General features: G+C 38.9%; 1 protein-coding gene across 4 annotated transcripts in view; it reads right to left on the bottom strand.

Annotated features, from left to right (window-relative positions):
- The window catches only part of AstA-R1 (allatostatin A receptor 1), a 51,551-nt gene that overhangs the window by 25,764 nt on the left and 12,464 nt on the right, over nucleotides 1-13,323 (bottom strand). The window contains exon 6 of one of the 4 annotated variants that reach the window (XR_001096613.2): nucleotides 10,526-10,903. The exons of the other annotated variants lie outside the window; for them this stretch is intronic. The gene's annotated coding sequence lies outside the window, so the exon portion shown is untranslated. The remainder of the gene's footprint in view (nucleotides 1-10,525; nucleotides 10,904-13,323) is intronic. 4 annotated transcript variants of the gene reach the window in all.

Genomic DNA, 13,323 nt, shown 5'->3' with positions numbered 1-13,323 from the left:
CAACTAGGACATCCGTACGTGAATTATTGTACCCAACTTGAAAATTCACGCGTGACAAAAATGTGAGGAAAATTTACAATATTTGAACTGTGAGTGCGTCACGAGAATGTCATAGCTGATGTGCCAACTCGTGGGACATCCGTATATAAATTATTCCACCCAAATTGAAAATTCAAGCATACCAAAATTACGAGAAAAAACAATATTTGAACTGCGAGTGCATCTCGAGTGCGTCACGAGTGCGTCATAGCGGACCCAACTCGCGACTCGACGTCCTTACAAATTACCGATAACCGATTCCACTAGTTTTTCGTACAAAATGTCCTTGTTTTAGACGAAAGAAAGAACGTAATTTCAACCAATATCGTTAGCCGATTAAATAACGAAATATTTTCGACTAACCAGGTCAAACATTTTCATTTCAACCAATATTCGCATACTTCATACGACACGATGTTGACGAGATATCGATCTACATTCCGCTGCTACAATTTTTCTTTCTGGATGTTCGTAGAATGACTTATTATGTATGTTATCGGTTATCATCGTTGTTACGGTAACATCATTTCGTTTCTTCTGCGGTCTATTCTTTCTTGCCAGTACTCTTCAGGAGTACAAATAAATTGAAAGCAAGAGGGAAATTACTGCGGTAGCAATTGAATCTGATTATATCTCCAGATTAAAGATACAGAAAATTGGATAACAAGGTCTATTTTGTGAGGACCAGCGTATGTTTAAAGGAGAGTAAATATACCGAGAAAGTTGCTCTTCAAGAATATACTTTTCTATATTCTTGCTAAACTGACGGTGTTGAAGACGCTGACAATTTTGTTAGGAATAATTTATGGATGTCCTACGAGTTGGCGCGTTAACAATGACGCACTCATGTCACACTTGTGATTCACTCATGACGCATTCTTGGCGCACTCGTGACACTCATGACGCACCCATGACGCACTTGTCACACTCATGACACTCAGGACGCACCCATGACGCACTGCTGGCACTAAGGACGCACCCATGACGCACTATTGGCACACACGACGCACTTATGACGCATTCGTGGCACCCACGACGCACTCTTGACGCATTCATAATGCACCTATGACACACTCGTGATACATTCATGACGCAACCATGACGCATTTGTGACGCACTCGTGATACATTCATGATGCATCCTTGACGCACTCGTGACAACCACGACGCACTTATGACGCATTCGCGACAGTCATGATGCATCCATGACGCACTCTTGATACTTATGACGCACTCGTGACAGTCATGACGCATCAAAGACGCACTATTGATACTCATGACGCACTTATGACGCACTCGTGACCATCGTGACGCACTCATGACGCATCCATGACGCAGTCGTGATATATTCATGACGCATCCATGACGCACTCTTGACACACTCGCAGTTCAAGTATTGTAAATTTTTCTCATATTTTTGTCACGCGTGAATTTTCAATTTGGACGTAATAATTAACAGACGTCCCACGAGTTGGCGCGTCAGCTATGACGCACTCGTGACGCACCGCATTTCAAATATTGTAAATTTTTCTCATATTTTTGTCCCGCGTGAATTTTCAATTTGGCTGCAATAATTTACGTACGTACGTCCCACGAGTTGACGCGTGAAAGTAAAAGAAGCTCTATCCACCGTGAACACTTCCGTTACATTTCGGCGCGTAAGAATAATAATGACAACAACTGCTTCAGGCAATTCGCACTATCTCACTCGAGAGTTTGTCGACTGTCATTGTTTTTCGCCTAATTGCGCTTGACTGCGAATTGTTCCGAAAATACGTGCGAGTTTTTCTATTCTGACCAATAGCTCTTCTAAGCGCGCCAACTCGTGGGACATCGGTAAAACGTATGTAATACGCAGAAAACATGTGTTAGAAGGGCGAAGATTCGAGAAACACGAAAGCGAAGGTAGACAATAACAGAAACGTAGAAATCGACTCGTAAAACGTCCGCGTCGAAATGTTACGTTACGGGAAGAGTTATTTCGAGAGATGAACGATAAATTTAGAGGAGCAACGAAAGTAAACCGGGAAGCGAATATGGAACTCCTCTAAGATCTCCTAATGATTTATAACGCGTTACAACAACGTCGCAAAGAATAACCTGTAACTTGCTTACGATCTAATAAATATTCCCGTGATTCATTGATGCTGTCGAACTTGAATCCATTCGATAAAATACGAGCTTGGTAATCAATTTTAACCCGCTGACAGTCGGTGTCAGCTGTTCGTGACTCTAGGTTCCTTTTATTCTTATTATTTTTGGACGATGGCATTAGGAAATTGTGGATGCTGGGGTTAGGAGGAAGTTTGAGAAGTTCGGGTCGTGGAAAATTGGGGAAATGGAGAAATTAGGGATTTGGGTAATTAGAGAGAAGGAATTTCTTGGAGAAATATGATTTTGAGAAAATTAAGCATTGAACAGAATTAAGAAATCGTGTAATTTGAGAATTTTATTAAATAATTAAATAGTTAAAATTGAGAAAAATTAAGAAATTCCGTAATTTGAGAATTTGGTTAAATAATTAAAATTGAGCAAAATTAAGAGATTGGGTAATTTGTGAATTTAATTAAACAATTAAAATTGAGGAAAATTAAGAAATTGTGTAATTTGAGAATTTCATTAAATAGTTAAAATTCAGCAAAATTAAGAAATTGTGTAATTTGAGAATTTAATTAAATAATTAAAATTGAGCAAAATTAAGAAATTGGATAATTTATGAATTTCGTTAAATAATTAAAATTGAGGAAAATTAAGAAATTGTGTAATTTGTGAATTTAATTAAATAATTAAAATTGAGGAAAATTAAGAAATTGTGTAATTTGAGAATTTCATTAAATAATTAAAATTGAACAAAATAAAAAGGTTGAATAATTTATGAATTTAATTAAATAATTAATATTGAGGAAAATTAAGAGCTTGTGTAATTTAAGAATTTCATTAAATAATTAAAAGTAACTAAATGAAGTAAACAACATATTATTACAAGACGTGTAAAATTATATTTCCTAAACATTAAACACGATAAAAGATACATAATAAAATTGTATGTTTAACATAAAAAATTGTGTCTCTATCTCTTAAGAATTTTTCTAAAAATTTATATTTAAAGAAAGAATTAATCGAACGCGTCCGAAGTATAAATAAAAAATGTCAAGAACATAGAGGCTTAACAAATCCCCGTTCGCGTTAAAAAGAAGCAGCAAATCTTATTCTGAGAATCGCGGAACAAGGCTTACAACTGAAAATCAACTGTCTAACCACTTCCTGTGACAAATTTTCCCTATGGAGCTAAAAATAACGACTGTGCATCCGAAATGGTACATACGCTATACTGTTTTCTTCATTCACATTCAGTTCTGTTCGTGCTTGAAAATAGAACGGGAAAATCGTGGATGCAAACGGAATCCAAATATTTCGGGGATTTCGCGTTTGTGCGATTGACGATGTGCATCGATTCGCGTTGTAGTTGGGAGAATAGGGGATGTATTGGGAATTTGGGGATTTTGGGATTTGGAAGTATAGGAATTTGGGGATTTTGGGATTTGGAAATATGGGAATTTGGGGATTTTTGGATTCAGAAAGATGGGAATTTGGAGATTTTGGTATTTGGAATTTTGGGAATTTAGGGATTTTGGGATTTGGCACTGTGAGAATTTGGGGAGATTTCGAATTTGGGGATTTTGGGATTTGGCAATGTGGGAATTTGGGGATTTTTCGAATCTGGGGATTTTGGGATTTGGAAATATGGGAATTTGGGGATTTTTGGATTCAGAAAGATGGGAATTTGGGAATTTTGGTATTTGGAATTTTGGGAATTTGGGGATTCTTCGAATTTGGGGATTTTGGGATTCGGCAATATGGGAATTTGGGGATTTTGGGATTTGGAAATATGGGAATTTGGGGATTTTTGGATTCAGAAAGATGGAAATTTGGGGATTTTGGTATTTGGAATTTTGGGAATTTGGGGATTTTGGAATTTGGAAATATTGGAATTTGGGGATTTTTGGATTGAGAAAGATGGGAATTTGGGGATTTTGGTATTTGGAATTTTGGGAATTTGGGGATTTTGGAATTCAGAAATATGGAAATTTGGGTATTTTTCAAATTCAGAGATTTTAGGATTCATAAAATTAGAAATTTGGAAATTTAAGAACCCACCAAAAATTTCTCAATTTTTCTCATTTAGAAAATGTCCCTCTTATAAAACCTGAGAATCCATAAATCTGAGAGATCAACAATTTAATAATCATCGAATCTTCTTAAGAAACCTCAGAATACAAAAATTGCAGTAATTCAGAAATCTTATAATTTTCACAGAAAGCTTGAAAGGTAAATCTAAGCACCTAGAACAAAAATAATTTAACGAATAAAAAAATCAGCGTGAAACAGCAATAATAGAGTATAATTGGAATATTCCTGGACATAATATTACTGAAGCGTAACCGTTGAAACCGTTTCATAAACAAGTAAATCGAGTTGGAGCCGTCATCATGGAAATAACTCGAGGAGAAATTAAAGTGGCGAAGATTTCGTGTCGGTGCTCGAGGCGTCTATTTATTTCTTCTTTCGTTTTCATTTGCTTCTTTTTTCTTAACTCGATCTTTCTCGGTCGACTTCGATGACCGTTTCATGAACCAGAGACATCAAAGAGAAAAAACAGTGATTTCCGGTTGCGCGGAAACAAATTCTCTAAAAGAACTTATAAAAATCGAGATATAAAGTGGAGACTAACAAATGATTAAAATATTTCATTTCATATAGAAACTTGGAAAATTGTTTAAAATCATAATGAAAACAAAAATAGAAATTTAATAAAAATTTATGGTTTTATTTTTTTAGGGGAGCATGTATTTTATATGTGCTTGCATATGCAGATTAATACTTCACTTATAAATATCAAATTTTTTCGTTTTCTCTTTTTTTATCACGAGGTTAAATTGTAAGGGGTCATTGACAGTTTTCTGAACCTTCACAGACAACTAAATTTATTTTTTGTATTTGAACTTGCCATTCATACGTAGTTTGTGCAGAGTGTCTCATAACTAGTGTAGGTCCCTGAAATGGGGGGTAGCTGACGTGATTCTGAAGGATTCTGACACTTGATACCTGAAACCTGATACTCGGACCTTGAAACATGATATTTGAAACCCGACACTTGATACCTGAAACCTGATACTTGGATCTCGAAACCTGATATTTGAAACCTGACACTTGATACCTGAAACCTGATACTTGGAACTTGATACGTACTTTCAACGACCAGACTTGTAACTCGATACTTGAAACTTGATATTTGAAACCTGATACTTGATACCTGAAACCTGATACTTGGAACTTGATACGTACTTTTATTTTGCTGCGTACTTGATGACTCGAGAGTGACTCTTCGAAGAATTTTTACGTTTCACAAAAGCTCGGAGTGGGCTAACAATTTTTGTGACACGGCCGAGGGAAAACAGTTTCTGATTTTCTATCGGTTTAGCTAAAATTCGGCTGGAGATGTAAATACGAGTGAATAATTCAAAAACGAAGCTTCAAATCCCATTTTTGCAAAGGGAAATCTTATTCAGAATCATGTGAGCTACCCCCCATTTCAGGGACCTACTTTAATTGTGATATTCTAGCAGTCAATTTCTTTTCATTACGGCAAATTTTTCATCAGACCTATTTCATCACTGAACCGATCAGCAATTGATCAAATCGTTGTGTACTATGAAACAAAGAGTTTCTGGGAGCTTGACGACGAAACGAAACGTTGTAAACGGTCCACGAAAGGTCAAACCTAACAAAAAGGAATGCAAGCAGAGATAATCGCGAAAAAGTGAATACCTTTCGACCTTTTCGCGAAAAGTCCAAACATCCCGGCGAACAGTACTTCTAAAATTAGTACCATTCTCCGTCGGTTTCATCCCTCTTCACCACGGCTTATTATCTTGCCGCGGATTCAAAAGTAGGATCGTTGGAGGCTGACCTGGTATCCGAAAATGTTCCTTCATAGTAGCCGTAAGATTCGACACCGTTGCTTTCGTATTCCGCTCATCCCCGCTCGATCAATCACAAATGTTTGATAAGAGCGTAACGATATTGCTTCCTCGACTGTATTTCATTTTCGCCATTTCGTCAGCCGTGAATGATATATGGCTCCTGGTAATTTCGAGGGTCGAAAGAAATCGATTTAGGCACCGGAAATCAAACAATTATGTATTCATAGTATGCCAACCGATAAATCTTACCCACCTGCAGCCTATTTCTCATCGTCGGATCGTAATTAAACAGGTGAGTAATTTTGGGAACATTCGGAGAACTAAGGAGGGATGGCGCAAATTTTGGCAAATTTAAACACCTGGTTATTTGGTGATCTTTATGTGTCAGGTAATCGATAGACTGCATCGAACCTCCTTTCTATGGACAAGGGAAGAAATCTCAGATTGATGACATCACGCTAGCTGACCTAATTAGTTCGTAAACAAGACACTGTCACAACCATGTTCCGAGATCGCTTCAAGTACCCTGCCATGGACACCATCAATCTTCCTTGTATCTATGAAAAAGACGGTATTGACTTTCAACGAACAGTTCGAGAAAATCTCATTAAAGGTTAATCCCACTACACGGTGTCTCACAACTGTAGGACCCTGAAATCAGGGGTAGACACGATTCTGAATAAGATTTCCCTTTGCAAAAATGGGGTTTGAAGCTTCGTTTTTGAATTATTCACTCGTATTTACATCTCCAGCCGAATTTTAGCTAAACCGATAGAAAATCAGAAACTGTTTTCCCTCGGCAGTGTCACAAAAATTGTTAGCCCACTCCGAGCTTTTGTGAAACGTAAAAATTCTTCGAAGAGTCACTCTCGAGTCATCAAGTACGCAGCAAAATAAAAGTACGTATCAAGTTCCAAGTATCGGGTTTCAGGTATCAAGTATCAGGTTTCAAATATCAAGTTTCAAGTATCGAGTTACAAGTCTGGTCGGTAAAAGTACGTATCAAGTTACAAGTATCAGGTTTCAGGTATCATGTATCATGTTTCAGATATCAGGTTTCGAGATCCAAGTATAAGGTTTCAGGTTTCAAGTGTCAGGTTTCACATATCAAGTTTCAAGTATCGAGTTACAGGGTCGTTGAAAGTACGTATCAAGTTTCAAGTATCAGGTTTCAGGTATCAAGTGTCAGGTTTCAAATATCAAGTTCCAAGTATCAGGTTTCAGGTATCAAGTGTCAGAATCCTTCAAAATCACATCAGCTACCCCCCATTTCAGGGACCTACTAATTGTGAGACGCCTTGTACAGGAAAATAGAATTGCAAACTCAATTTTCCTTTGTGTCCGTTAATTTACAACGTTAAAGCTCAAAGAGGATTTTTCAGCTTCGCTGACGCGCTGTCACGAAGTTCAAACGCGAATAAAAACATAATTAAAATTTAATTTTGACTCGGACAAATAATTTTAATCCACTCATATTCCGCTTCTGAAGTTAAATAATTAAAACTTGCATTTAATTTTGACTCGGACAAATGATTCTCCACTAATTACATTCGCACGCTGTATAATTGCAGTTTCTATTCAATCTTGATTCGAAATAATTCTCATCCACTAATTACATTTCACTTTACGGAATAATTAAAACTTGCATTTAATTTTGACTCGAAAGATTTTAATTTTCCAATGAACTTTGACTCGAATGACGCGCTATACACGTTCATAAAATTAATATAATCGAACGAAAGAATTTCCAAGCCAGAAATTAAGTTTATCGAATCGCGACCCGAGAGAGTCCGACCATTTTGCTGTTTCGTGATTAAGAAAGTCAACTACGTTTTCAGTCGGAATCGGGTTACGAAGTTTAATTGGATATTTTACGCTCGTCGCGATTTGTGGAGACATTTGTAGGTGGTGCTTTTAAGGGTGGCTACTTTAAAGGCGGAAGGGGTGTAACGTAGGTATTTCACCTAAAGTAATAGATGACCCTCCACGTTCTCAGGATCATAAAACGAGTCAGCTGCTGGTTAGTGATTTAGAAAATTCCTTAACAATTTATTACCCGTGTCGTGATACAGGAACTTAATTACCGCTGTCTATTTCCGCGACAGACTCTTCTTACATGGCCATGAAGAAAATTCTGCTGGCTGTGTACCGTTAATGTGGCAATTAAAGGAAATACTGTTATCATTTCGATAAGTCTACTTCTTAATATCATAATTATACCACACATTAATTGTAGTTGGAAAATAATGCTCAAGTCTCAAGCTTACAATTGTCTGTTAAAAATTTGTCTCTTAAAAATCAATTTGGAATTTATTGATACTATTTTAAACTTTTAATATTAATAAAATATGCCTAAATCTTTAAATCCCAAAATTCCTAGATTCCAATATCTCTAGATCCTAAAATCCCTAGATCCCAAAATTCCTAGATCCAAAAATTTCTAGGTCCCCCAATATTTCAAGATCCCAAAATCTCTAGATACCAAAAATCCCTGGATCCCAAAGTTTCTACATCCCAAAATTCCTAGACCTCAAAATCCCTAGATCCCAAAATCCATAGGTCCCCAAATATCTCAAAATCCCCAAAAATCCCTAGATCCAAATATCTTCAGAGCCCAAAATTCCTAGATTCCAATATCCCTAGATCCCAAAATTCCCACATCCCAAAATTCCTAGACCCCAAAATCCCTAGATACCAAAAATCCCTGGATTCCAAAGTTTCTGCATCCCAAAATTCCTAGACCCCAAAATCCATAGGTCCCCAAATATCTCAAAATCCCCAAAATTCCCTAGATCCAAATATCTTCAGAGCCCAAAATTCCTAGATTCCAAAATCCTAGATCCCAAAATCCCTAGATCCCCAAATATCTCAAGACCCCAAAAAATCCCTAGATCCAAATATCTCCAGATCCCAAAATAACTATATTTCTAAATAGCTTCATTTCTATATCTCCATTTCTGAAACCGTAAATAAAGAACGAACAATTTGGAAAAGAATTGTGAACCTCCCATAAAGAAAGCGTCGTTAACACCGAATTCCTTCGTGACGAGGTAATAAACGCGAAGCAATTGATGGTGAAAGTAATCCGTTATTCCCGACCAGTAGATTACTTTAACTAGGTGAAGTCAATCGAAGCTTCGTTACGATTCCAGACGAACGAAAATACCAGGGAAACGATTTGATCCCACGTTTGAATTACAAATTGCACCAGCTGTATCCAAGAAGTGATTTCCAGAGGTGAACGGATTTTCATTGGTGTTTTAAAACAATCACGTTTCAATTTGCACATTTTCAAGCGTAATCTGATCTTAAGTGTCTACTCTCATCCTGATTTATGGTACGGCGCCGTTTGCCTTTTACCACCTTACCGAACTCGATCTGATTTCCTACCATTTTCCTGCCGACAATTTTCTCCCTTTCTTCTTTTCTACTTCTTCCCTTGTCGGACCTTTCGAAACACTTTTCCGTTTCGTAGATGACGGAGACCTGAATTTCGATTATGTTGATGAGACAGCTGATTTCACTTACATCGATACCCCGCTACGCTGTCAGTATGCGGAACTGTACCCTTGCCTCGGTTAATCGAGTCAGCAAATCTCCAGATTTTCCTCCTTTTTTAGAGAACTTGTACAACCACCAGACTCTAATGAAAATACTTTCGAATTCCTTCGAACACACGCCATATGCTTTCCTATGTGAACGTGTGCCACGTCAGCTGCTTCTGACTGTGCTTTGGGAGCAGTCGAGTTCGAGATACTATTTTAATTCTGTGCGGTTTGGAAAAATTGCTCTTTGGTAGTTTTGGTCAACTGTGGTGATATTGAAGGATAGGGGAAATTTGGGGAGTGAAGTATTCGGAAATTGGTCAATTTTAGAACTTGTGAATTTGAGGGATTAGAGTTAGGGGTGCAGATGTTTGGAAATTTGGGAATCTGGGGGCGTGGAAATTTGGGGGCGTAGAGATTTGGGGGCGTGGAAATTTGGGGCGTAGATATTTGGGAGATATAGAAATTTGGAAGCGTGGATATTTTGGGGCGTGGCAATTTGGGGGCGTGGCAATTTGAAGGCGTGGCAATTTGGGGGCGTGGAAATTTGAGGGCGTAAAAATTTGCGAGATGTAGAAATTTGGGAGATATAGAAATTTGGAAGCGTAGAAATTTAGGGGCGTGAAAATTTGGGGGCGTGGAAATTTGGGGACGTGGAAATTTGGGGGCGTGGAAATTTGGGGACGTGGAAATTTGGGGGCGTGGAAATTTGGGGACGTGGAAATTTGGGGGCGTGGTAATTTGGGGGCGTGGAAATTTGGGGGCGTAGAAATTTGGGGGCGTAGAAATTTAGGAGATGTAGAAACTTGAAAATGTAGAAACTTGGAAAATTAGAATTCCGTGAGCATAGAAGTCTTCAGTTGCATTTAGGAGTGCAGAAACTTGAAAACTTGGAAATCTAGCATAGAAATTAGCAAACTTAGAATTCTGAAAATACAGAAACTCAGAAATTACTAACCTCGACAAAATTCAAAGACTACCTTCCAAAGAGCTACAAATCCAGATATTTCTCAACGACCTAATTGCCCGTCCCTCACCCCCAATCAAGGACAAAAGCTGCAAACTGTCGCAATTGACATCCGGCGAGAAAGCGATTCCACTGATTTCCTCGGTCGCATAGCTCCGTATTCCCAAGACAAGAATCTCGCGTAGACTGCCAACATCAAGGTGGCCATTGAGGGTCGACAAAGCACCGAAGCTTTGTTTCATCCGCCGGCTGAATAAACAGAAACGGGTGGTTTCTCCTCTTTTCCTCGGGTTACGCGTCTCCTTCGCTCACGATCTTCATCCTTACTGATACCGTACGATATAACTTACATCGTGGAAGCCTGAATGTCTGCTGGTTGCGAAATAGGTACGAACATAAATTACAAAAGCCTGCACAACATCCGACTGTACTGCTCCCGGAGGTTTTGTGCGATGAGAAAAGGGTGAACCGCGCCGGGGGTTTGCTGGGTGGAATTCGTAGTGAAATGGGATAGCGAACGCGTAAACGTTTCTTGATGATACGAATGTCTACTTTTTTTTTGAGGTTTCAAGATGGTTAAGGGCTGATTTCGTTAGGTGCGTCAGCTAAGTGCGTCAGCTAGGTGCATCCAGCTAAGTGCGTCAGTTAATTGTATCAGGTAAGTGCATCAGGTAAGTGCGTCAACCAGGTGCGTCAGCTATGTGCATCAATTAGGTGCATCAGTCAGGTGCATCAGCTAAGTGCGTCAGCTAGGTGCGTCAGCCAGGTGCGTCAGTTAAGTACGTCAGTTAATTGTATCAGGTAAGTGCGTCAACCAGGTGCGTCAGCTATGTGCATCAATTAGGTGCGTCAGTTAATTGTATCAGGTAAGTGCGTCAACCAGGTGCGTCAGCTATGTGCATCAATTAGGTGCGTCAGCTAGGTGCATCAGCCAGGTGCATCAGTTAAGTGCATCAGCTAGGTGCGTCAGCCAGGTGTGTCAATTAAGTGCGTCAGTTAATTGTATCAGGTAAGTGCGTCAACCAGGTGCGTCAGCTATGTGCATCAATTAGGTGCGTCAGCTAGGTGCATCAGCCAGGTGCGTCAGCTAGGTGTGTCAGCCAGGTGCGTCAATTAAGTGCGTCAGTTAATTGTATCAGGTAAGTGCATCAGGTAAGTGCGTCAACCAGGTGCGTCAGCTATGTGCATCAATTAGGTGCATCAGCTAAGTGCGTCAGCTAGGTGCGTCAGGCCAGGTGCGTCAGTTAAGTGCGTCAGTTAATTGTGTCACCTAGGTGCGTCAGCCAGTTGCGTCAGTTAATTGTGTCAGCCAGGTGCGTCAGTTAATTGTGTCACCTAGGTGCGTCAGCCAGTTGCGTCAGTTAAGTGCGTCAGTTAATTGTGTCAGCCAGGTGCGTCAGTTAAGTACATCAGCCAAGTGCGTCAGATAGATGCGTCAACCAGGCGTGAAACTTTGCGTCCTTAATCGAAGAACGTCTTTAATCGATGAAAGTACGCCTCTAAAAAATGTAAATGAAAAATACTGCGCAGGTGAGTGCAGCCATGAAATAGCAGGGAGCATAATGTACAGAGTAAAGAGCAAGGCCAGGATAACGCAGATGTTCCTAGGAGGATAGCCTTGATGGCGTTGCATTTTCGACTTGACAATCTACGCCTGCAGCGACACAAGTAGCGCCTGAAGGAGCGAAGAAAGGAAAAGATGTGTTTTCAGACCACCTCAGCTCGCGATACAAAGGAAGCCTTTTTGGAGGACGGCTGGAGGTAAAAAAAGAAGCGAAAGACTAACGGCGTTTCTTAATCGATCGTCTTACGTTCGAAACCTTAATTGAAGCTGCTTTACCGAATGGTTTCTGGGTATTGTCGGCTCCATATTTTGGACCGCAACGAGATTTTATTTTAACGCGTCCCTTGGGCGAAAGAACGATGGATGTTTACTGAGCTTTAATTGCTATCTACATAATTAAGCTACGTAATTTGAAATGTAACTTTGAAGCGCTTTGGGTGAAACATTCATATGATTACTTGAGTGACAATATTTTTTAGAAATTTGTTAATTCACTTTTGCACAATCACAGGGCATATATTTTGTTTAACAGAGATTTTTTTAAAGGAAACGAATGTTGCAACTGTTGAATATTTTTTGGGACTCAAGAGCAAATTGTAAACACGAGAAATTTTACTAATTTTGTTATAAACTGTATTTGTAAGGTTAGGTATATTCTAGTCAAGTTTGGTTATGGTTGCTTAGCTAGTCAAGTTAGGTTATGGTTGCTTAGCTAGTCAAGTTAGGTTATAGTTGCTTAGCTAGTCAAGTTAGGTTAAGGTTGCTTAGCTAGTCAAGTTAGGTTATAGTTGCTTAGCTAGTCAAGTTAGGTTATGGTTGCTTAGCTAGTCAAGTTAGGTTAAGGTTGCTTAGCTAGTCAAGTTAGGTTATAGTTGCTTAGCTAGTCAAGTTAGGTTAAGGTTGCTTAGCTAGTCAAGTTAGGTTATAGTTGCTTAGCTAGTCAAGTTAGGTTATGGTTGCTTAGCTAGTCAAGTTAGGTTATGGTTGCTTAGCTAGTCAAGTTAGATTATGGTTGCTTAGCTAGTCAAGTTAGGTTAAGGTTGCTTAGCTAGTCAAGTTAGGTTATAGTTGCTTAGCTAGTCAAGTTAGGTTAAGGTTGCTTAGCTAGTCAAGTTAGGTTATAGTTGCTTAGCTAGTCAAGTTAGATTATGGTTGCTTAGCTGGTCAAGTTAGGTTATGGTTGCTTAGCTAGTCAAGTTAGGTTATGTTTACTTAGCTAGTCAAG

This window comes from Megachile rotundata, chromosome 8 (genome assembly GCF_050947335.1).
Source record: "Megachile rotundata isolate GNS110a chromosome 8, iyMegRotu1, whole genome shotgun sequence".
Taxonomy (NCBI): Eukaryota; Metazoa; Arthropoda; class Insecta; order Hymenoptera; family Megachilidae; genus Megachile; species Megachile rotundata.
This window is presented reverse-complemented; position numbering and strand designations above follow the sequence as displayed.